The sequence below is a fragment of the Dendrobates tinctorius genome, unplaced genomic scaffold (genome assembly GCF_039654945.1).
Source record: "Dendrobates tinctorius isolate UK_male_01 unplaced genomic scaffold, ASM3965494v1 ptg000028l, whole genome shotgun sequence".
NCBI lineage: Eukaryota > Metazoa > Chordata > Amphibia > Anura > Dendrobatidae > Dendrobates > Dendrobates tinctorius.
The window spans coordinates 65,877,895-65,901,153 of NW_027361696.1; the positions used below are offsets into that span (position 1 = coordinate 65,877,895).

Below are 23,259 nucleotides of genomic sequence, written 5' to 3' on the forward strand. Positions count from 1 at the left end.
GGAAATAATGAGTAAAGGAAGACATGTGAATCAAACCGCAATATATGATAACCTTTAGGTTCCTTACTCTGATGACAGCATAACACCCCATTGGCTTTTCTCCAGCTGCTTCATTAGGTCATCCAACAGTCTTGAAGAATTTCCAGATGTGCTGAGCACATGTTGGCTGCTTTGCCTTCATTCTTTGTCCAACTCATCCAAAGTATCTAAATTGGGTTGAAGTCAGGAGATTGTGGAGGCCATGTCATCTGACACAGCCTTCATCCCTCTCTTTCTTGGTCACATAGCCCTTATACAGCCTGGATGTTTGTTTTTGATCATTGTTCTGCTGCAACACAAATAACGGTTCCACTAGGTGTGAACTCAATGGGATAGCTTGTCACTGCTGTGGTAGCCATGCTGAGTAAGTATGTGCAGGATATGGAATAAATCAATGACTGACCTTCATGTCTTAAAGTAATGAAGGACTGTAATTTCTTTTTACTTAGTTGAATGGCTCTTGTTATATTAAGGCTGGTTTCACACTTGCATTGGGCAGAGCTGCGGACAGCTGCGTACTTCCTCCGTTAAGCCCCGCCCACTGCTGCACCTCTTCCATTCAGCTCTGCCTACATCGGCATGTGTCCTGGGTACATATCTTTAACATTGGGTACACAGGCCATGCGAATGTATGCAGATGCCTCCGCATGCATCGTTTTGACATTGCACCGAACTGCATGTAACGCAGCATGTTGCATTTTGTTGCGGTCGGCGCAGCGTCAAAACGACCCATGCGGAGGCATCTATATACATTTGCCTGGCCTGTGTACCCAATGTTAAAGATAGGTACGCAGGACGGTGGAGCTGAATGGAAGAGGTGCCGCAGTGGGTGGGGCTTAACAGAGGAAGTATGCAGCCCTCCGCAGCTCTGCCCAACGCAAGTGTGAAACAAGCTTAGAACAATTGTGGAATAAGCTCAGCACTGTATGGAACAGTTTACCAACCCTACCTTTGCAAAACACACCTGATGGCTGCAAACATTTTATGACGGCCAGTGATTCGACAATGAACTGTTGATGAAGAATACCTGTTCGCTGGAAGCCAATTGCAGGTGATAACCTGATGAAGCTGCTCAGAGAAGCCAAGAACATGTAAAGCTGTCATCAGAGTAAAAGGAGGGGTACTTTGAAGAATCAAACGTTAAAAAGGGTATTCTCAAAGTTCAAAAGAAATACCCTTTTCATGGAATATGGAATAACTTCCTGATCACTGGGGGTCCTACCGCTGGAACCCAGAAGAGTCATCTGTGAATGAAGCCATAGTCAATCATTCATACTGCTGCTCCATTTATTATTAATAGGTCTGTTGGACATAGCCCGAATGCTGTGCTCAGCTGGTCTTCGGCATTCCCCAAAAAATGAAAGGAACGGCAGTGTACATGATCAACGTCCACTAAATTCACTTGGGGTTCTTCAGAGTCCCAATTCTCAGGATCGATGGGGTTTCCAGTGGTGGACCCCTAGTCAACGGGAAGTTATCCCATAGCTAATAAACTTTCAATCTTTACCTTTTTATATTCTGGTGTTTACTTTTAACATATTCTAGTTTGTTTCTCATATGTTTCTTTACTCTTTGTTTCTTTAAGTGTTTCTTCATTATGTTACTACCTTCAGTCTGAATCTACACTATGCACATTCCAGTAAGAACATGAAAAGCATTACAAGAACAAGTATGTCCAAACATTTGACTGGTACTGTATATAATATGATAGACAGACAGACAGATAGATAGAATATATATAGATAGATAGATAGATAGATAATACAGATGATAGAGAATAGATAGATAATACTGTAGATATATAGATAATAGTTAGATAATACATAGATAGATGACAGATAATAGCTAGATAGATAGATAATAGATAGATAGATAGATAGATAGATAGATAGATAGATAGATAATAGATAGATGATAGAGAATAGATAGATAGACAGATAGATATGAGTTAGATACATAGATAATAGATAGATAATACTGTAGATAGATAGATAAGTTAGATAGATAATAGCTAGATAGATAGATAATAGCTAGATAGATAGATAGATATGAGTTAGATACATAGATAATAGATAATACTGTAGATAGATAGATAATAGTTAGATAGATAATACATAGATAGATGATAGAGAATAGATAGATGATAGAGAATAGATATATAACACTGTAGATAGATAGATAGATAATAGTTTGATATATAATACATAGATAGATGATAGAGAATAGATAGATAGATAATAGCTAGATAGATGATAGATCGATCGATAGATAGATAATACATAGATAGATGATAGAGAATAGATAGACAGATAGATAGATATGAGTTAGATACATAGATAATAGATAGATAATACTGTAGATAGATAGATAATAGATAGATATGAGATAGATAATACTGTAGATAGATATAAGATAGATACAGTAGATAGATAGATGCAAGGATGGATGGATACAGTGGGGAAAATAAGTATTTGAAATTGATACACTGATGATTTTGCAAGTTTTCCCACCTACAAAGAAAGGAGAGGTCTGTAATTTTTATCGTAGGTAGTGGTACACTTCAACTGTGAGAGACAAAATCTAAAAAAAAACAAAAAAAAATAGAAAATCACATTGTATGATTTTTTACATAATTAAATTGCATTTTATTTCATGAAATATGTATTTGATAACCTACCTACCAGCAAAAACTCTGGCTCTCACAGACCTGTCAGTTTTTCAGTAAGAAGCCTCCTACTCTGCACTCATTACCTGTCTTAATTGCACCTGTCTGAACTTGTCACCTGTATAAAAGACTCATGTCCACACACTCAGTCAATCATACTCCAACCTCTCCACCACGGCCAAGACCAAAGAGCTGTCTATGGACACCAGGGACAAAATTGTAGACCTGCACAAGGTTGGGATGGGTCACAGGTCAATAGGCAAGCAACTTGGTGAGAAGGCAAAAACTGTAGGCACAATTATTAGAAAATGGAAGAAACACAAGATGACAGACAATTTTCCTTGGTCTGGAGCGCCATGCAAGATCTCACCTCATGGGGTGAGGATGATTCTGAGAAAGCTCAGGAATCAGCCAGAATTACATGGGAAGACCTGGTCAATGACCTGAAGAGAATTGGGACCACAGTCTCAAACATTGCCACTAGAGTTGAGCGAAACGGGTCGAAAAATTTCAAAAGTCGCCGACTTTTGGCAAAGTCGGGTTTCATGAAACGAAACCCGACCCTAGGATGAGGTCGGCCACCAGGTCGGCGACTTACGCGCCAAAGTCGCGTTTCAAAAGTTTGTTTTGCGCTCTTTTTCAGCCAATCAGGATCCACGGACACTGTGGGCAACGTGATGACATAGGCAGGGGTCACCACCATCTTTCAGAAGGGCATGCAAGTGATTGGCTTGCTTTGGTGGGCGTCACAGGGGGTATAAAAGGGCGTGCACGCCGACCGCCATGTTCCTCATGCTGATCTCAGAATAGGGAGAGCTGCTGCTGCTGCTGCTGATTCTGTAGGGAGAGCGTTAGGCAGGTAAGAAGACACCAAAAACTGCTTCTGCTGCTAGCGATTTTTGCCTGTACAACACACCAGTCACTGTGTGTGCAGTGCAAGGGGAGGGTATATTTTGCTGGATCAGCGGTGTTGGTTGTTAGGCTGCCTTCTAAGGCTTCCTGACGGCTGCATTGCTGTTTACCCACTGCTCTGCAAACTGCTTTTTTAAAAGCAATCCCAATTTTTTTTCCCTGCTGAGGTACTGAGCTTGCATTTTTCAGTGCATAACTAGTATTATGAAGTTAATTAAGGTTGACAAGCTTAAGTAAGAAGAATTGATGCTTTTGACATTCAAATGGGCACTGTAGGTGTGTTTCCTGTCCTCTCACTGCCGACTTTTATTCCCCATTGACTTACATTGGGTTTCGTGTTTCGGGACGACCCCGACTTTTCCCTATAGTCGGCCGATCTTGCTCGACCCGACTTTTGGAAAAGTCGGGTTTCACGAAACGAAACTCGACCCTAAAAAACCAAAAGTCGCTCAACTCTAATTGCCACTAGTAACATTATGCAAGATTAAAACCCTGCAGGGCATGCAGGTTCCCCCTGCTCACCCAGCACATGTCCTGACCCATTTGAAGCTTGCTAATGACCATCTGGATGGTCAAGAGTAAGAAAGGGAGAAGGTCATGTGGTAAGATGAGACCAAAATAGAAATTTTTGGTATCAACTCCTCACTCACCGTGCTTGGAAAAAGAAGGATGAAGCATGGTGGGTGAAACCTCATACTTTGAGGTGCTTTTGTGCAAAGGGGACAGGATGACTGCACCGTATTGAAGGGTGGATGGATGGGGTCATCCATCGCGAGATTTTGGCCATAACCTCCTTCCCCCTCAGTAAGAGCATTTAAGATGGGTCGTGGTTGAGTCTCCCAACATGACAAGGACCCATAACATACAGCCACGGCAACTAAGGGTTGCTTCATAAGAAGCATTTCAAGGTCCTGAAGTGTCCTACCCAGTCTCCCAACCTGAACCCAATAGAAAATCTTTGGAGGGAGCTGAAACTCAATGTTGCCCAGCGACAGCTCTGAGAGCTGAAAGATCTGGACAAGATCTAAATGGAGGAGTGGGCCAAAATCCCCGCTCCAGTGTGTGCAAACTTGGTCAAGAACTACAGGAAACGTCTGATCTCTGTAATTGCAAACAAAGGTTTCTGGACCAAATATTAACTTCTGTTTTTCTGTTGTAGCAAATTCTTATTTCATGCAATAAAATGCAAATTAATTATATAGAAATCATACAATGTGATTTTCTGGATTTTTTTTAAAGATTCTGTCTCTCACAGGTGAAGGTGTACCTACGATAAAAATTACAGACTTCTCCATTCTTTGTAGGTGGGAAAACTTGCAAAACCGTCAGTGTATCAAATACTTATTTCCCCCACTGTAGATGGATAATAGATAGAAAGATATTCTCTACAGAAGCGATTGTAATTGACCTTGGCTGGTGAATGTTACATTGTATTTCTGTGTTGTACAAACATCCCCTTGTAAACTTCCTTGTGAGGGAATATTATGTAATCTTTGTTGTTTATGCAAATCTGCCAAGTGTCACACATGTCCGCTGTAAAAATAATCCTCTTTCAGTAAGAGAGTGTAAAGTGTGATATTTGTACACCAGAGTAAGTTTTTTCTTAATGTCATCAGAACGTAAAGTATACAGAGGCTTTATGTGAAGAATTTTGTACAGATTACAAAGGTGTTTTTTTTAAAAAAAAAAACACATAATAAAGTGCCAACCTCTGATGGCCAGATGTTATATAAGGCAGCCACTCACATTTACCTGGGAAATGCCTAACACCGGGAGGAGTTATTTATTAGGGAACCAAAACAACATCCTGGTGAATAATTATAATAGTAGTAAGGTTCTAGTGGAGGTAATTTCTTTTAGCCTGTTATGGACAGATACATTGATTGATAGATAGATAGATAGATAGATAGATAGAGGATAGATATATAGTGTACGATAGATAGTGTAAGAGATTGGTAGCTTCGGTGATGTAATCTCTGGAAAGCAGGTTCCAGGAAGTATTGTGCTGAGAGAGTTAATAGGGCATATCAGGGCTAAGTTTACAAGCAGTCAAAGAGATGGATGGTACTGGTTGCTTACATATCCCCACCCCGGGGTTATGGTATGGCAAAAAAAATGGAGAGCAGTTGTCTTATTGAGTGTCTGTGTCTGGAGGTGTGTAGATCTCCAGTGTGTTGGTCTTTGCTAAGGACCCAAGAACTGGATACTAATCCAAGCGGTGGAACCCGCAAAACTGTATGAACTATTTACTTTGTGTTTTCACTTTCTGCCCAAAAAGGCTGTCTTTTGTTTGGTTTCCCAAGCAGTTTATATATTCTAATAAACCAGCCTGGACATTTTACTAAAACGGCTACCTGTGCCTACCTGAAACGCAACCGAATAGAAATCCTACAATTGGTGCTAGAAGCTCGAGCACCAATCCAATCGGGCAGTGTGACTGCTGCAGAGATACCGCATGTCCTGGGCAAAAGAAACTGCAGGAGCAAAAGCCGACAACATGAAGAAGTCGATAAAACAACTGATGCAGGCTAATCTCCAGCAACAGCAGCAGTGTCCACAACAGCAGCAGATGCAGCAGCACAGGTAGCAGATGGAACACTGTGTCCAGTTCTGGACACCACATTTTAGAAAAGACATTGAAAAACTGCTACCAGGATGATGAGTAGATTGCAAAGCATGTCCTACGAGGAACAGTTAAAGGATGTGGGGATATTTAGCTTAAAAAAAGAAAGCTAGGAGGAGACTTAGTAGCAGTCTACAAATATCTGAAGGGATGTAACAAAGTAGAGGGATCATCCTTATTCTCATTTGTACATGGAAACACGAGAAGCAATGGAATGAAACTGAAAGGGAGAAGATACAAATTAGATATTAAAATAAACATTTTGGCAGTCAGGGTGATCAATGAGTGGAACAGGTTGCCAAGAAGAGGTGGTGAGTTCTCCATCAATGGAAGTCTTCAAACAGAGGCTGGAAAGACAACCGTCTGAGATGGTTTAGTGAATCCTGCACTGAGCAGGGGGTTGGACACAATCACCCTGGAGGTCCCTTCCAACTCTAACATTCTATAATTCTATTAACTCCTGGCTGAGGCCATCCATGGCAGCAAAACCATTCCACCAGTAAGTCAAGGTGATGACCCGCACGTGAGTAAGACGGTAAGGAAAGAATTGCAAAAAATAACCCCAGATGATGATGTCGAGGCATTCCTGACAGTTTTCAAAATTGTGGCGCATGGGAGAAATTGCCTACGGAGCAGTTGACGGAGATTCTGGCACCATATCTAATAGGGGAACTGCAGAAGGCCTATTATGACCTGGCCTTGCAGAACACAAAAGAGTATGCCAAGTTGACGACTGAGATCTTGGCGCGCTTAGAAGTGACTGTACCTGTCAGAGCGCAATGGGTGCACCACTGGGCCTGTTGTAGTGGCAAACCTCCCCGGTCCCAAAGGTTCAACCACATGGCCAAAAGTGGTTGCAATCTGAATCTTCCACCCCAGCACAGATGGTGGAAAGGATCATGGACAGGTTCATACACAACTTTCCGAGACCGGTGCAATCCTGGGTTGCTCTGGTAGATACCCGGAATGCCGATGACCTGGTGGGTCTGGTGGAAAGGTACCAGGCGGTCACGAGTTCCTTGGGGAAGCAAGTGGTCTTAGCATCTCGGTACTAGGATTTACAAAGGGGGGCTGACACCTAAAAGAGGGGAACTAGAGCTACATCTGTGGGGTGTCCAAGAGCCTATGAGGCATCTGAGTTGTTACCAAAGGCCTCATCCAATAATGTGATTTGTTGGAGGTGTCATACCCCAGGACACAAACCGCCCGCTGCCTCATGACCGCCGAGCCAATATACTGTAGCATAGGTTGGCGCTGCTCATATTTTGCATACCCTGCCTGCAGTACTGTACTTTAACCAGGTGAGGGGTCGCCAGTATGTCCTGTATCAGTGACCGGAGTGTAAATGATTGGCCTGTTGAACTCGGGTAGTTTGGTATCCTTAGTAGGGTCACAATTCTTAATCGGCTGATTCCTAGGAAGATGTAGGGCATCTGCTGTATCCATGGGGACACTAAAGACTACCTTGTGGCCTGAGTGGTCATAGATAAAAACTGTGACATTGAGTTACATGAGGTTAGTGAAGTCAAGGACCTTTTACACCCTGTTAAAATAGGGCAGAACTTTGCATTGTTTTGAGACTTGTGTCGGAAAGGGAAGATGCCTGGTTGCCCGGATGATAACCAGGTCACTTCTAAAGAAACCTTGTTGCAGGCCCCAGCTGATGGGTTTCTCTTTTGTGTGCTTGTTGGTGATGAGGATGAGGCAGCATCCCCGGAGGCCAACATCCCTGAGCTAGAGGTGTCCATGGGAATCGTTTTTAGCTGCACAACTCGGGCAATTAACTCTAAAAGGGGTGTTTGATAATGTGACTGTACTTATATAGGGGGTGGACTGACCTATGGACCTGTCTGATAAAGAGGGAAATGTAAAGAGATGATGTATACAATGCTTTATTCTGACTTGTATGTATATGTGTGGGCCAACAGCTAGAATTGGTGAAAGATGGTGTAGTACCGGGTTTTGGCCACAAGATGGGGACATAGTAGTGAGAAAAGGGCTCAACAGCAACCTTTGGCTAGGGATACTGCATAGTCATGTGGGCGGAGTTACGGGACTGAGAAGGGGATTTCCAGAAGGAGGAGATATAAGGAAGGAGAGTCCCAGGGGTAGGGCAGACACCCAGGAGGAGGAGTGAAGTGGGAAGAGCTCAGGAGAGGACAGAGGAAGGAGATGCTCAGAAAAGGCAGAAGAGAAAGAGACGGTTACTTGGAGAGGGGGATGGCCCTGAGAGGACAGCTGCAGGACGGGATGGCAGTGACTAACGGAGGCCTGGGGTACAGGACGGCTGGACACCAAAGAGTGAGTAAGTGTTACAGCAGGCAGACTCAGTTGGGGGAAGCGCTGTGGCCGTGGGCCTAACGGCAGCCACAGTGAAGGAACCTAGGGGTCTTCGCCGAACAACGACAGAATCGAAGTGACAGGTACCCAGGCCAGGGAGCAGAAGCTGTTGTGTCTGCTGTGGATGTCAAGAGGAGAGGACACCCAATAAAGTTGGACCTGATAGAACGGATTTCTGCATCTGTCTCCAGTCTGTTCCGCAGCCGAAAGGAACCACCCCCAGTCGGCACAAGTACTACACTTACTGGTATTGCTCAAGAGCCAGTGGCTGACACTCGATATCCATATTGTTCTGTAAAATGGAGAGTTGCTATATCAGGTCACCAAGCAAAGAGGTGAGGTAATTGAGCAGTTACTGGTGCCAGGGCCATACAGACGCAGGTTGTATTGGTGCAAGGTCCATACTCATGTATTAGGTGGTCATCTGGGGGTAACCCAGGAACAAATCCTCCAGAGGTTCTACTGGCGCGGTTATCACTGAAAAATCTTGAACTACTGTAGATCCTGTCCCACCTGCCAGCTGACCTCCCAGGTGGTTCACTTCGTAGCCCCTTGGTGCCGTTGCTCATCATTGAGGTTCCACTTGATCGCATAGCCATGGATCTAGTGAGACCCCTGGTTAAGTTCAGCAGAAGACATCAGAATATCCTGGTGATCCTGGACTATGCTACACGTAATCCAGAGGCCGCAACACTACAAAACTACTCCGCCAAGTGTATAGCTTCTGAGTTGGTCCATATCTTTTCAAGAACGGGGTTGCCTACGGAGATCCTAACAGACCAAGGAACTCCATTCATGTCAAGTTGGTGAGATAGTTGTGCAAAACCCTGCAAATCACACAACTTGGGACCTCAATTTAGCATCTACAGATGAACAGTTTGGTGGAAATGTATATTAACACCTTGAAGGCCATGTAAAAGAAGGTTGTAGAGAAAAACGGATGAGATTGGGACTGTCTACTGCCGTACCTTCTATTCTCCATCAGAGAAGTCCCACAGGCCTCTACTGGTTTCTCCTCTTTTGAACTCTTATATAGCCTACAACTCCTGGACTTCTGGATGTAGTGAAGGAGACCTGGGAGGTGGAGTCTACCCTCTACATGATTGTAATCGAACATGTGGCCCAATGCAAGAGAGAATTACGGAGGTGATGCCCATTGTGAAAGAACTCCTCCGCAAGGCACAAGAAGCATATTCGAGGGTGTACAATAGATTGGCCAGAGTGAGACACTTCAGCACTGGGGATGGGGTACTGGTGCTGATACCTATTGTGGATACAGGAAACTGAATGAGGTCTCTAAGTTTGATACGTATCCAATGCCACCGCTTGATGAACTGATTGAAAGGCTTGGTCCGACCATATATATTACCACCCTTGACCTCAATAAAGTGTATTGGCAAAATTCCATATCTTAAGATATCAAGGAAAAGGACTTCTCAATGTCAGATGGTTGTTTTCAGTCCACAAGGATGCCATTTGAGTTGCAAGGAGCTCCGGCCACCTTCTAGAGAGCCATGGACCAGATCCTAGCTCTCCACAAGAAGTATGCAGTGGCCTACCTGGATGACATTGTGATCTTCAACCAGGATTAGGGAAGCCATCTGAGCAAAATTGAGGCGATACCTGATGCTCTACGGAAGGCAAGGTTTTACACAAACCCGAAGAAACATGCCATGGGCATGGAGGAAGCAAAATATTAGGGCTATGACGTAGGTGGGGGTGAAGTAAAGTCCTAAGTAAATTGACGTGATCCAGAGTTGGCCACAACCCCTCTCAAAGAAGCAGGTCAGGGTGCTCCTGAGCATCATGGGCTACTACCGCTAGTTAATCTCTAACTTTGCCATGATAGCTGCCCCTCTTACGGACCTCCTTAAAGGAACAAAATCGACTATGGCTAAGTTGTCTCAAGAACTTGAGACTGCCTTTCAGGAACTGAAGATAGCCCTGTGTAGACAGTCAGTGTTGGTGGCACCCGATTTCTGTAATGAGTTTTTGGTCTAAACAGATGTGTCAGAAGTCAGGCTGGGTGCTGTCTTATCACAAGAGGTAAACGAGGAAGAGCGCCCCATAATATATCTAAGTTGAAAGCTGTCATCCTGTGAGAAGAATTACTCTATAGTGGAGAATGAATGTTTGGCCATCAAGTGGTTGTTGGACACTCTAAGATATTAACTCTTAGGTAGGAAGTTCAGGCTAGCAGGCTAGTGTCAGACCATAACAAAGTTGAGGTTAATGAATGAGAAGAAGAGGAACAGTGCCCATGTAACCAGGTGGTTCCTAGCACTTCAGAATTTTAGCTTCCATGTAGAGCATAGACCTGGGAAACTGCATGGCAAAACTGACACACTGTCAAGGGTCAACTGTTTGATTGTAGAAGGTGACAAGCCCCCTGGTTTTGGGCAGAGGGGGGGTATATAAGATGGCTGCGGGACAGGTCCTTAAAAGAACATATGTATCATGGAGGTTGGTAGCTTTGGTGATGTAAAACCGATAAAGCAGGCTCCAGAAGTATAGTGCTGAGAGAATTAATAGGGCACATCAGCGCCGGGTTTACAAGCAGTCAAAGAGATAGGTGGTACTAGCTGCTCACATATTCCCACTTCGGGGGCATGGTATGGAAAAAAAAATGGAGACCAGTTGTCTCATTCAGTGTATGTGACTGGAGGTGTGTAGATCTGCAGTGTGTTGGTCTTTGCTAAGCACCCAAGAACTGAATACTAATCCAAGTGGGGAACCCACATTACTGTATGAACTATTTATTTTGTGTTTCACTTTGTGCCGGAAAAGGCTGTCTTTTATTTGGCTTCCTGAGCGGTTTATGGAGCCTTAATAAACCAGCATGGACATTTTATGGTAACCGCTTCCTGTGCCTACCTGAAACATAACTGAGTGAAAAGAAACCCTACAATTGGTGCTAGAAGCAAGGACTAATCCAGAGAGGCAGTGTGACTGCCGCAGAGATACCGCATTTCCAGGGTAAAAGCGACTGCAGGAGTGAAAGTCGACAACATGAATGAGTTGTAACTAGTGCAGGCTAATCTACAGCAACAACAGCTATGGTAGCAGCAGCAGTGCCGGTTTATGGAGTCTTAATAAACCAGCCTGGACATTTTCCTGAAACCGCTTCCTATGCCTATCTCAAATGCAACCGAATGAGTAGAAAACCTATGACAGATAGATAGATAAATAGATCTTACAAATACTATTCATATACTGTATATCATATACTATATTCCCAAACGTCTAACCTATAATTTTACAAGTACAAAAATTAAATCAATAGTATGCAATGAGGCACAACTTTACCTTCACTCCTTCTGAAATATATCAATGTATTACTTTATACAAGCTATCAAGAGGTGCAGGTTCTGCCTGTACATAAACCAATATCTATCTATCTATCTATGTATCTATCTAGCTATCTATCCAGCTATCTCTATATCTATCTGTCTATCTATCTATCTTCATGAAGGGCTCTGACTACATCCTGAGAATTTCTTCTCGGTTATAAGGAGACACAATCATTCCCATGATGACATAACATACCTCTAGGCTGATGCTAAAAATAAAAGCAGAGACAAAAAGGGAATCTTTAATTAGGGCGAATAGGAGGCTTTAATTTTTATGAGTTATGGAAATCTGTACAGTACTAAAGTCATTATATTTGCAGGTAATAGTTTGATCATATTAGCTTGCAAAATAGGAAATATATATTTATTTTTTATTTAAAAATCATTAAAACCTGATTAATGAAGACTGCAGAAGCTTGCCTTCCATCCTGCATCAGTATGCAGGCAAGTTTTACTTAAGGCCAAATTGTGTCCTGATTCATAATTAATGCTTTACATCCACAGTCACCCATCTTTCTGATAACAGTCTGAAGCTAAGTTTTGGCAAATTAAATACCAAGCACAAATGTGAATTAAAAAAAAGATGGAAAATGATAAAGTAATTAAAGTGATTCCATATCTGCTGCAATCATATATGTAAATTAATATGATACACGTACTGGAAAAATCTGATGGAAATCCTGGTCTATATTATTGGATAAACCACACGTCTATGGATAACATCTAGAGATCTATCTATAGTGACATAATGACCTCAGCATCCAATAACTGTAGGCTGCAGGAATGTGATAGATAGATAGATAGATATATAGATAGATAGATAGATAGATAGATAGATAGATAGATGATAGATGGATAATAGATAGATACATAATAGATACTGTAGATGATAGATAGATAGACAGATTAATGTAACCTCAGCATCCAATAACTGAAGGTTGCAGGAAAGTCATGTGACCGCTTCATCCAATAACTGTAGACTGAGGGCATGTCATGTGACCTTATCTTCCAATAACAATAGGCTGCATGACTGTCATGTGACCACAGTATCCTATCCTGCAGGGGCAATATGTCAGCCTGGCATCTATTGTCTGTGGGCTGCAGGAAAGGCAGATTATCTTAAAGCAATGCTCCACCCAGGGACTGAGAAGGGAATATACATTTCTCTTATATAGTGACTCTACCTGGTGTCCTCCATTGGCCTCCTTGACTTAGATCATAGTTCCTTTTCTCCTTCTTTTGTAGTGGCATGGGGAGTGCAGTGCAATGGAGAGTCTATCCCACGACTACCTGCCTTTCCTATTCCGCAGGAAGGACAGGGAAGGAAGCGGTGAGACGAAGGAGGAGGCCGCAGGAGGCAAACATAGGGCAGCAGGTGGGATCCCTGTATCATAAGAGAAATGTACAGCGACTTCTCACTCCCAGGGTGAATGGGCGGCTTTATCATCTAATGGCTTTAATATATGAGAACATTTCTTATATAGCAATAAATTAATATGTAAACTCGGCAATCAGTGACTGGGGGGGGCTGCAGGGAGGTCACGTGACGTCATTACTGAATGAGTGGCCCAACATGGGAATGTTTCATTTATAGATACATAACGTTACGTGACCTTAATCTGATGCTTTGGGCAGAAGGAAGATTTCATAAATATATTTCTGTTGGAACGTAGTTGTTACATATTCTCATTAACAGTCCATAAAGGGGTCTTCCATTTCACAACGTATGTGTGTTTATAGGATCTTCAGACATTTGTCACCACTGTTCCATTTAAATAGAGGACGTCCATTTTTGTAAAGGAGAGGAGTCATAGTAATAAGTGCAGATCATTAGGACTGATCTGCTTTACAAGAATGGGGATCCCCAATGTGAATGGAGTAGTGGTCACCAATGAGTATAGCTGCTTTAATTAAAGCGAATGGGACTGATGAAGATAGCCAAAAACTATACAGTGCTTAGCTATCTACTTCTCTTGAACAAAAGGGATCCCAGCAGTGGGACCCCCAGTGATCACACACATCACCTATCTAGTGGATAGGTGATCATTTTGATTCTAGAAACACCCCTTTAAAGCTTGGTTAACCCCTTTAATTAGCTGTGTATGAAACTGGTTGTAGACAATGGGGACCCCATAGTAAAGTCAGAATTGTGCCCTTTTGTCTTCCGTGAGACTTTAAAAAAAAACCTAATAGACCATGTCACCCACTGTGGATGTGTTCCAGCCCACCCTCCTGAGATTTGCTTTGCTATAGAGATTCTCTACTAGAACAAAGTACCCACATGGCTGCAAATCTAAGCAGAAGTGTGGCCAATTTACATGCACATGGCACTCAGGGCTCCTAATTCCCAGGCAGAATTTGGTGAAGCTCCTCTATGGCAGATACACAAGAGATCCTAGTATGAATCTCCAGCTTGTCAGAACTCAATATCAGAACTACCAGTGCATGCTGGGAGATGTCGTTTTGTGATAGATGGAGAGCTACGTCCATTGCCCTAGAATGTGGCTGCGTGAGATAAAGAGCAGGGATGTAGTCAGGGGAGGACATATTACTGGTGAAACCTGGGCAAAGGGGCTCAAGAGGTATAGGGGGTCACCGCCACCTCCAGAACATATGGAATTGTGCATTATGATGAGCTATTGGACTGCAAAGTGCTCATATTTTATTCTTGCACAGGTGTCCTTATCTGTCAATGTGATGTGTTTAGTTATAGGGAGTACAGAGGTTGTGGCAAAACCTGAGCCCTCATCCACACACCACATAAGAGGACACCAGAATGCTGGGGGCCCTGTTATAGATTTTTCCCTGGAGCCTAGGTTTTTAACGCTATGCCTCATATTGTGTGTACAGCGCATCAAAATATGTTGGTAGTATGCAAAATAGAAGTAAATTCAAAATTTGGATTGAAGCCTTTTTTCTGCATTCAATTCCCCCATTACTTGTCTTTGATGTCTACGTATATCTGGCAACCTGCAGAATCGCCAAGCCGGGAGAAATCCTGAGAGATACTGCAATGCTGCATAATGCAGCACACTACTACAGTATAGCAAGCAAGCTGCGTACAGAACATGATTGGCGGGAATTAACCTTCCTAGGAATACTTGTTTCTTGGTCATCTTTTAGTCTAAACAGTATGCTAATAAACGTGCAAAATACTCCATCATCGGGTGAAGAGATCTTTTGGTTTGCACAGGAGATCATCGTTCTCGGCAGCACGTTATCCTGTGTAAACAGGACTTGTGCTACCGAGAACAATGGCACTGAACGATCTATTACAGTGGGATCAGCTTGCCTAAACAGGCTATTACTAGAGGCAAGGAAATAACCGATGGCCGGCAAACATGTTGCCAGTCAGTGGTCATTTAACGCTGCATATTCACTGAACTACAAAAAGGCAGTGATACAAAATATGCAAAAGAGCTGAATATTGACTCTCTGAATATTGACTCCCAAAAGATTGCAATGGCTAGAATTCATTAAATCAGTCTACGCCGTTACAGTCAATCACACATTTCCCACAAAAATGGCGGGAGATCCACCTGTAAGAGTGTAGAACAGAGCTGCCTTTCCAAGTAACGTCAGTCGCTGTCTAGTCCAAGCCTAGAGTCCATTGCACGGGGTCCTGGTTTATAGACCCACAATATGGTGCCTATACGAGGGGCGCCTGAAAAGTTCGAGGCCCACCCATGAAATCTTTTTTGCATGGTCTTGTTTTGCAATGCAATATGTTATTTAGTTAGTTGAATGGTCTCATGAGCAATCTTGATTTATTTAGATTTTTTTTGTTTCCGTTACAGCATTTTAAAGTTGGGTCACAAGGCTGAAATATGGAAATGGAGAAGTTGGCAAAGTTCACACATCGGCTGCTGCAATTCACTCCTGTGGTTTCCAACTGCTTCAGCACCCACCCCATTCCCCTGATTTGGCTCCCTCGGACTATCACCTATTCCCACAGATGAAAAAGCACCTTGGTGGAAGGTGGAATTGCAGCCATTGCAACAGCCGATGTGTGAACTTTGCCAACTTCTCCATTTCCATATTTCAGCCTTGCGACCCAACTTTAAAACGCTGTAACGGAAACAAAAAAAATCAAAATAAATCCAGATTGCTCAGGAGACCATTCAACTAACTAAATAACATATTGCATTGAAAAACAAGACCATGCAAAAAACATTTCATGGGTGGGCCTCGAACTTTTCAGGCGCCCCTCGTAGACTGCTACAAGTCATAGTGTACCTCCGAGGGTCTCTGATTTTATACGCAATGTCCTAAAATCATAGTATGAGGTCTTATGGGGGCACTGTCCTCTAGCAGCAAAAGAGTATACAGGTGAATTTTGCACAGAGACCCAATGTGCTGCAATATTTGATCTGTGCACGGGATTTTTTGCTTTGTGAATGGACCCAAAATTCACCATGATGCTGAATGTAGGAAATGTTATTTTCTCCTTCCTTACTAATCAAATTTAACATTGAGAGATAGAATATCAAAAATAAAATCCAGAAAATCACATTGTATAAATTATATAAATATATTTGCATTTTGCAGCGAGAAATAAGTATTTGAACCCTCTGGCAAACAAGACTTAATACTTGGTGGCAAAACCCTTGTTGGCAAGCACAGCAGTCAGACTTTTTTTTTGTAGTTGATGATGAGATTTGCACACATGTCAGGGGGAATTTTGGTCCACTTCTCTTTGCAGATCATCTCTAAATCATTATGATTTTGAGACTGTCGCTTGGCAACCCGGAGCTTCAACTCCCTCCATAAGTTTTCTATGGAAATAAGATCTGGAGACTGGCTAGGCCACTCCATGACCTTAATGTGCTTCTTTTTGAGCCACTCCTTTGTTGCCTTGGCTGTATGTTTTGGCTCATTGTCTTGCTGGAAGACCCAGCCACGACCCATTTTTAATGTCCTGGCGGAGGGAAGGAGGTTGTCACTCAGGATTTACAGTACATGGCTCCATCCATTCTCCCATTGATGCGGTGAAGTAGCAGAGAAACACCCCCAAAACATAATGTTTCCACCTCCATGCTTGACAGGGGGACGGTGTTCTTTGTGTGATAGGCAGCGTTTCTCTTCCTCCAAATATGGCCAGTGGAGTTAATGCCAAAGACCTCAATTTGTGTCTCATCTGACCACAGCACCTTCTCCCAATCACTCACAGAATCATCCAGGAGTTCAATGACAAACTTCAGACAGGCCTGCACATGTGCCTTCTTGAGCAGGGGGACCTTGACGGCACTGCAGGATTTTAAACCTTTACGGCGTAATGTGTTACCAATGGTTTTCTTGGTGACTGTGGTCCCAGCTGCCTTGAGATCATTAACAAGTTCCCCTTGTGTAGTTTTAGGCTGATCTCTCACCTTCCTCATGATCAAAGATACCCCACGAGGTGATATTTTACATGGTGGCCCAAATCAATGTCGATTGACAGTCATTGTGTATTTCTTCCATTTTCTTACTATTGCACCAACAGTTGACTCCTTCTCACCCGGCGTCTTACTTATGGTTTTGTAGCCCATTCCTGCTTTTTGTGCAGGTCTATGATCTTGTCCCTGACATCCTTGTAAAGCTCTTTGGTCTTGCCCATGTTGTGAAGCTTAGAGTCTGACTGATTAATTGAGTCTGTGGACAGGAGTCTTTTATAAAGGTGACAGCTGTCTTTAATGCAGGTAACGAGTTGATTAGAAGTCTCTAACTGGTCTGTAGGAGCCAGAACTCTTAATGGTTGGTAGGGGATCAAATACTTATTTCTCACCGCAAAATGCAAACAAATTTATATAATTTATACAATGTGATTTTCTGGATTTTATTTGTGATATTCTATCTCTTTGTCAGTGTGAAAACTTACAAAATCAGCAAGAGATCAAATACTTATTTCCCCCACTGTAAAGGTTTATTTATAAGCCCGGTATTTATCCAGTCATATATCTTGTGATGATAAAGCTGACCACAATGCTGGGTCATTGTAATCTGCAGGGAATTTGTCAGCAATTGTTCGATTACCCTGCAGCGCCCCCACAGGAGATATGAAGCATTACACAGTGTTCAATTAAATTAATGGGCAGTTTGTGTCCTCCAGAGCCACTCTCCTAAATGGAGGACATCTGCCCTCTTATTAATGGGTTTTTACTACCTTTTTAAAATGGTTTGGTCCAAAGAAGATTTGATAATGACTATGAGATGGGACTCAAAACTGAGACCCTTTATGACTGCTAAAACCTTTCTACAGGTGTTATGGGACTTTACAAGAATGCTTTTTGCAATATATTATATTGTGCAGCTGAGTTGGACTAAGGAGGGGGTCATAGCTGTCATATCTTACCAAATTCACTTTTTGGGGGAAAATCCTTTTAAAGTTCAGGGAATATTAGTGAGCTATTATAGATTGAAGGCTTTATACGGAAGGGATCTGATATCTATGGACCAGTAAGAACTGTAGTATGGGAGATGATCTGTATCAATTGGTATCTGTATTAAGTACTAATCGGTTTATTGGTAAAAAAAAGAGAATACAAGGAAACTTTTTTTTTAACTGATCCCTTAAAAATGGTCTTCACAAAGGAGGAATATCTGGTCTATATTAGGGGGTGGTCTTGTGGCAAATTTTCACTACATATAGTAAAATTCTGATAAATCTGGATTAAAGGAAATGTAGCTCCATGGAAAACTATTACAGTAAGTGGGCATTTTATTAGTAGGAAACGCTAAACCTTTACCAGGAGGGATAGTCAACAACACAGGAAAGATCTGGGTAATTATTGAGATTATTCGCTCCTTGTATTTCAGTAAATCTCCACTGTACAGATCTTCAGATTAATGTTTTTTTTTCTTTGCTTAATCCAGATTACCGACATCTGGATGTTTGTTTATCTGTCCATGTGTTATTATACAAAGTAACAGAAATGGCAGAATTCCTGTATTATGTGACAGAATGCTACTGTATATTGTTTCAATGCCCGACATACGTAGCGGGATTGAGTTTGACGTTTAGTGGCAGCGGTTTATCATATTACATTATTATCTGGGGATTTAGGTCCTATGCACGATATTCCTGTTCACATTTATTAAAGAATCTGCACCTGTTTAGTTCCAAAATTCTGATGCAAAAGTTTTGAAACTTGCTCAAGAAGCAGATTACGCCCTGAATAGATTGCTGTTTTTTTTTTTTTCAGCTCAAAAATTAATTCTAATTTTTTCCAGATTTTTGACTGTACGCCCCAGTTATTTGAGGAAAGACTTAAAGGCGATGTGTGTAGCGAAGTTTAAAATAAGCCAACTAAGAATTGCTGTAAGTGAAAAAGAATCTTTTGCAACATGTGGACAACTGTGATGAATGTGTGTCATCTACAGAGCACCTGGACCTAGTTTACACAATGACTATGTGCGTTAAAGCCGCACAGATTTTCCTTATGGATATTTTCGGGCAGAAAAATCACTTTGTTACCATTGTGGATGAGGTTTTAAAAATAAGAAAATCTGCAACGTAAACTGAGCGAAGCTGCAGAATTGGAATCTGTCAGCATGTCAATTTACGCTGCAGATTTTACTGCACTTCGTTTTCTTTTGCCACTGCAGAATTTCTCAGTAGACAGCATTAGGGAATGTGGCCTAATGTATCTTCCCTTTTTAGCTTAGGTTCTGGCATTTGTGACCCTGGAAATATCCTTAAAAAACTGCGGAAAACTCACTGGGATTATTATTTCACAGGTGGGTACGTCACAGGGCAACAGAAGTCAGGGTGTTAGTATGACTGGACTCTTACATAGGACTGCAGGTAAACCTACTGGATGAACATGACATACAAAAGAAGCAGTTTAGTGACAAATTCATCTCAGCTACACCTGCCCTTGCTTGCTTTGCCATCCATCTGATGTGATTGGTACATGACACACCACATCCCTGTCTCCAATATGACCTATGTCCGTGAATACAGTAATAAGGACCCCTGTGGCTCACATCACAGATGCTTTACCTTGCATCCTGAGATAACAATGTTGAGCGCTCACTATGACTTGTGGGAATGTGATATGTACAATAGCACCCATGTATAATTTATTACAGCGGTGCAAGTGAATAAAATATATTCAGGGCCGCATAAAAATCCATCTCTATCCGCAATCAATACAGCTGCCTTGGAGACATTCCTAGAGGCTGCTCCACTTCCTAGAGGCAATTTTCTCCCAGAGGTTTCTAACAAATGAACCATGGACAATTTAACGCCTTTTATTTAGGGATACTGAAAATGGGAAACACCATTGTTTCTAGGGAAAGGAACCTTGACACAGCCCTGGTTATACTTTATAAAATGATGTATAGCCTTGCACTAAATCCTGACCCCCCCAACCTCCCAATACACCAGGAAATTAAAATCTGCCGCATGTGCCTGCAATATGCTGTAGTAATGCAAATGGCATAGGAATGACCCCCAAATTGCAAGATTACAAGTCCAGAGAGACTGTCCCTCTCTCTCCTTCTCTTTGTCTATTGATTCCTGTCATTTTCTATCTAGAATAAGTAGCATCTGTTTCATTGTAATGCCCAGATGTAGTGGAGCTGAATGTGTTATCTAACTCTTGGAAACTGCATTGGGGTGTACTACTAAGGTAATAGTCCTGTGCAAATGACAGGGAGGGTTAATAGGTAGATAAATAGATACATAGATAGACAGATAGATAGATAGATAGATAGATAGATAGATAGATAGATAGATAATAGAGAGATTAGATAGATAGATAGATGATAGATAGAAGATAGATAGATAGTAGATAGATAGATAGATAATATAGATGAATAGATAGAAGATAGATAGATAGTAGATAGATTAGATAGATAGATGGATATATAGATAGATAGATAATATAGATGAATAGATAGATAGAAATCACAAACTTGTGGTCCATCTATTATCTTCAATTTTAAACCCTATTTATAGCAGCGTTATATTATTTATAATAGAATTCATAGTATCTAGTGAGGATGTGCAGGTTCTGGCTTGGTCTATAGAAGGATGCATTTATCATCTTTTTTCCATTCATAGGGCTCTTGGGCCGCCATGGATAACCTTAAAAGGAGCTGTATTTGCAGAGCCTGTGAATTGTAGCACTGCAGTTTTGCCTCAGCACCGCGGACAGCTCACAGACGCATTGCTGAACACTTCCCAAGCTGGGAGATAACTACTAACATCCCATTAAGATCAGGCCTTAAAGGAGCACTGCACTATTTAACGTGCCTATTAGTGATGAGCGAGTATACTCGGTGCTCGGGTTTTCCTGAGCATTCTCGGGTGTCCTCCGAGTATTTTGGCGTGCTCGGAGATTTACATTTCGCCGTCTCATCTGCATGATTTGTGACTGCTGGACAGCCTGAATACGTGTGGAATACCTGTTTGTTAGGGAATTCCCACATGTATTCAGCCTGTCTACAAGCTGCAAAACTTCCTTAAAGGAAATAGTAAGGTTTAATTTGGGATGATCAAAACAGATTAGCAAGAATTGAATCTAACCTTCAAGGACCAATTTGATCTGCAAGATCAATCTGATCAGTGAGATATCTGTGTCTGCAAGTCCATTTTAAGATATATATATATATAATTACATTGGAACTATATCTAATCTCAATGGAATTTTATTACTTGCAGACCCTCCTACAAGACCACAGTGTAGGTTCTCATCATGTTATATATATATATTGTATGTGTGTGCACTAAATATAAATATATATATATACATATACTGTATATATATATATATATCTCCGCAAGGTGCAGATATGTGAGATGAAGTGGTGTTCATGGACTTTTTGCCAATATCCCCTTGAAAGAGCACTAAAGTCAATCTTGGTCTCTTCTTTCCCTCTATTGGCTGATAACAGGGAGCAAATGACTACATCCATAGAGATTAGGTTTTTAGATTTAATGGGAATTCTTGTAAGTATACACTGTGTGCTGTTTGGGACACATAGCCATACGTCCCAAAGCAAATAAAAAAACAAAAATCCTGAAATCCTGATTCCAATACTGCTAAATGCCTTACATGCTGATTTACAGAGGCTTTCATGCATTATATGTGTCCATCACTAAGAATAGGTAGCTGGTGCTTCTGTGCATTGATTAAATACTGACATATTTTACTAATGCCCAGTTCTATTATGCTCCTTTTTTATTCTTAAATTGTGATTTAATCTTACACCCTTAAATGCGTTTTTAATTCCTCTGCCAGTTGATTATTTATGCCTAGTGCTATGGACTTTAATCATTTCACGGTTTACAGTACAAGACAATAGATAATTAATCTGAAGAGAAAGCTGTAGGAGGGGGCTGGGGGGGAATCTGCAGAGTTAGCTGAAATTCTTGCTGCAGTTTCCCACTTCTTTGAAAGAAGTGCGCACCCTAGTGTTGAAAGCTAGCACAGCATGCCTTCTCTCCATTTTGTACCATAGCATTGCTTCCAGCATTATGGCATTTATAATGGACTAAGTAGATGCACAACTGACCTTTTATATCTTTCTTACAGGCAAATGTGATTTGCAGAATATTATTATCATGGCAAATTGTTTCCATATTGCAAGGAATAAGGCCATTATAAATTGCTCAATCCAGTCCTGCTGACATGGGTGAGAATAGGTCACCATGTTTCTTTCAGTAAGAAAGATACATTGTAATAGAAGTGTCTTAATCTTGCAGTTACTTGATCGCATTATTGTTTTTGTGTGTCTAGCTTTCCTTCAAGAGAAGGATACAAATCTAATTATGTCAGAAAATATAGCCATGGTCCAGTTGTGCCTTGCAATTCACTCAGCAAAACCTGAATTTAATAGAGACAAGATAATCCAACTGCTTTTTCTTTTTTTTTTACTTGATAAAACAACCTGGATTTTATATACAGGCTAAAATCCAAATGCAATTCAGTGAGCTGTAGATCTATTTCACGGCATGTAGACCCTTTTACAATCTCCACTGCAGTGCAGGTCCCCATCTTGCCCTCCCCCAGTTCCCTAGTAGTATCCACATTGTACTTTGCAGCTTCAGTTCATGCACATATCCCTATATATCTCATATGGTGCATGCATGCACTGGTAAAATATTGATAATCGGGCATATCGGGGCATTTATTGCACTGATTATGCCTTAAAAGCTGCAGGGGTTAAGAGTAATGTATAACATTAATTAGGAAACTTTGATATTCTGTATATTGCAATTGGACAGCGACATCTACTGTACACAGGAGGAAGTGCAGTTTTTAGCAGATCGAACGTTGTGTAACTCTCGCAGTTAGAACGTTGCAAATTCTAACGGTCAACAAAAGATTCAGTGTTTTGAATTC

At 41.6% G+C, this 23,259-nt stretch overlaps 1 protein-coding gene across 12 annotated transcripts in view; it reads right to left on the minus strand.

Moving 5' to 3' along the window:
* The window catches only part of LOC141085483 (voltage-gated potassium channel KCNC1-like), a 142,604-nt gene that overhangs the window by 112,312 nt on the left and 7,033 nt on the right, over window positions 1-23,259 (minus strand). The window lies entirely within an intron of this gene.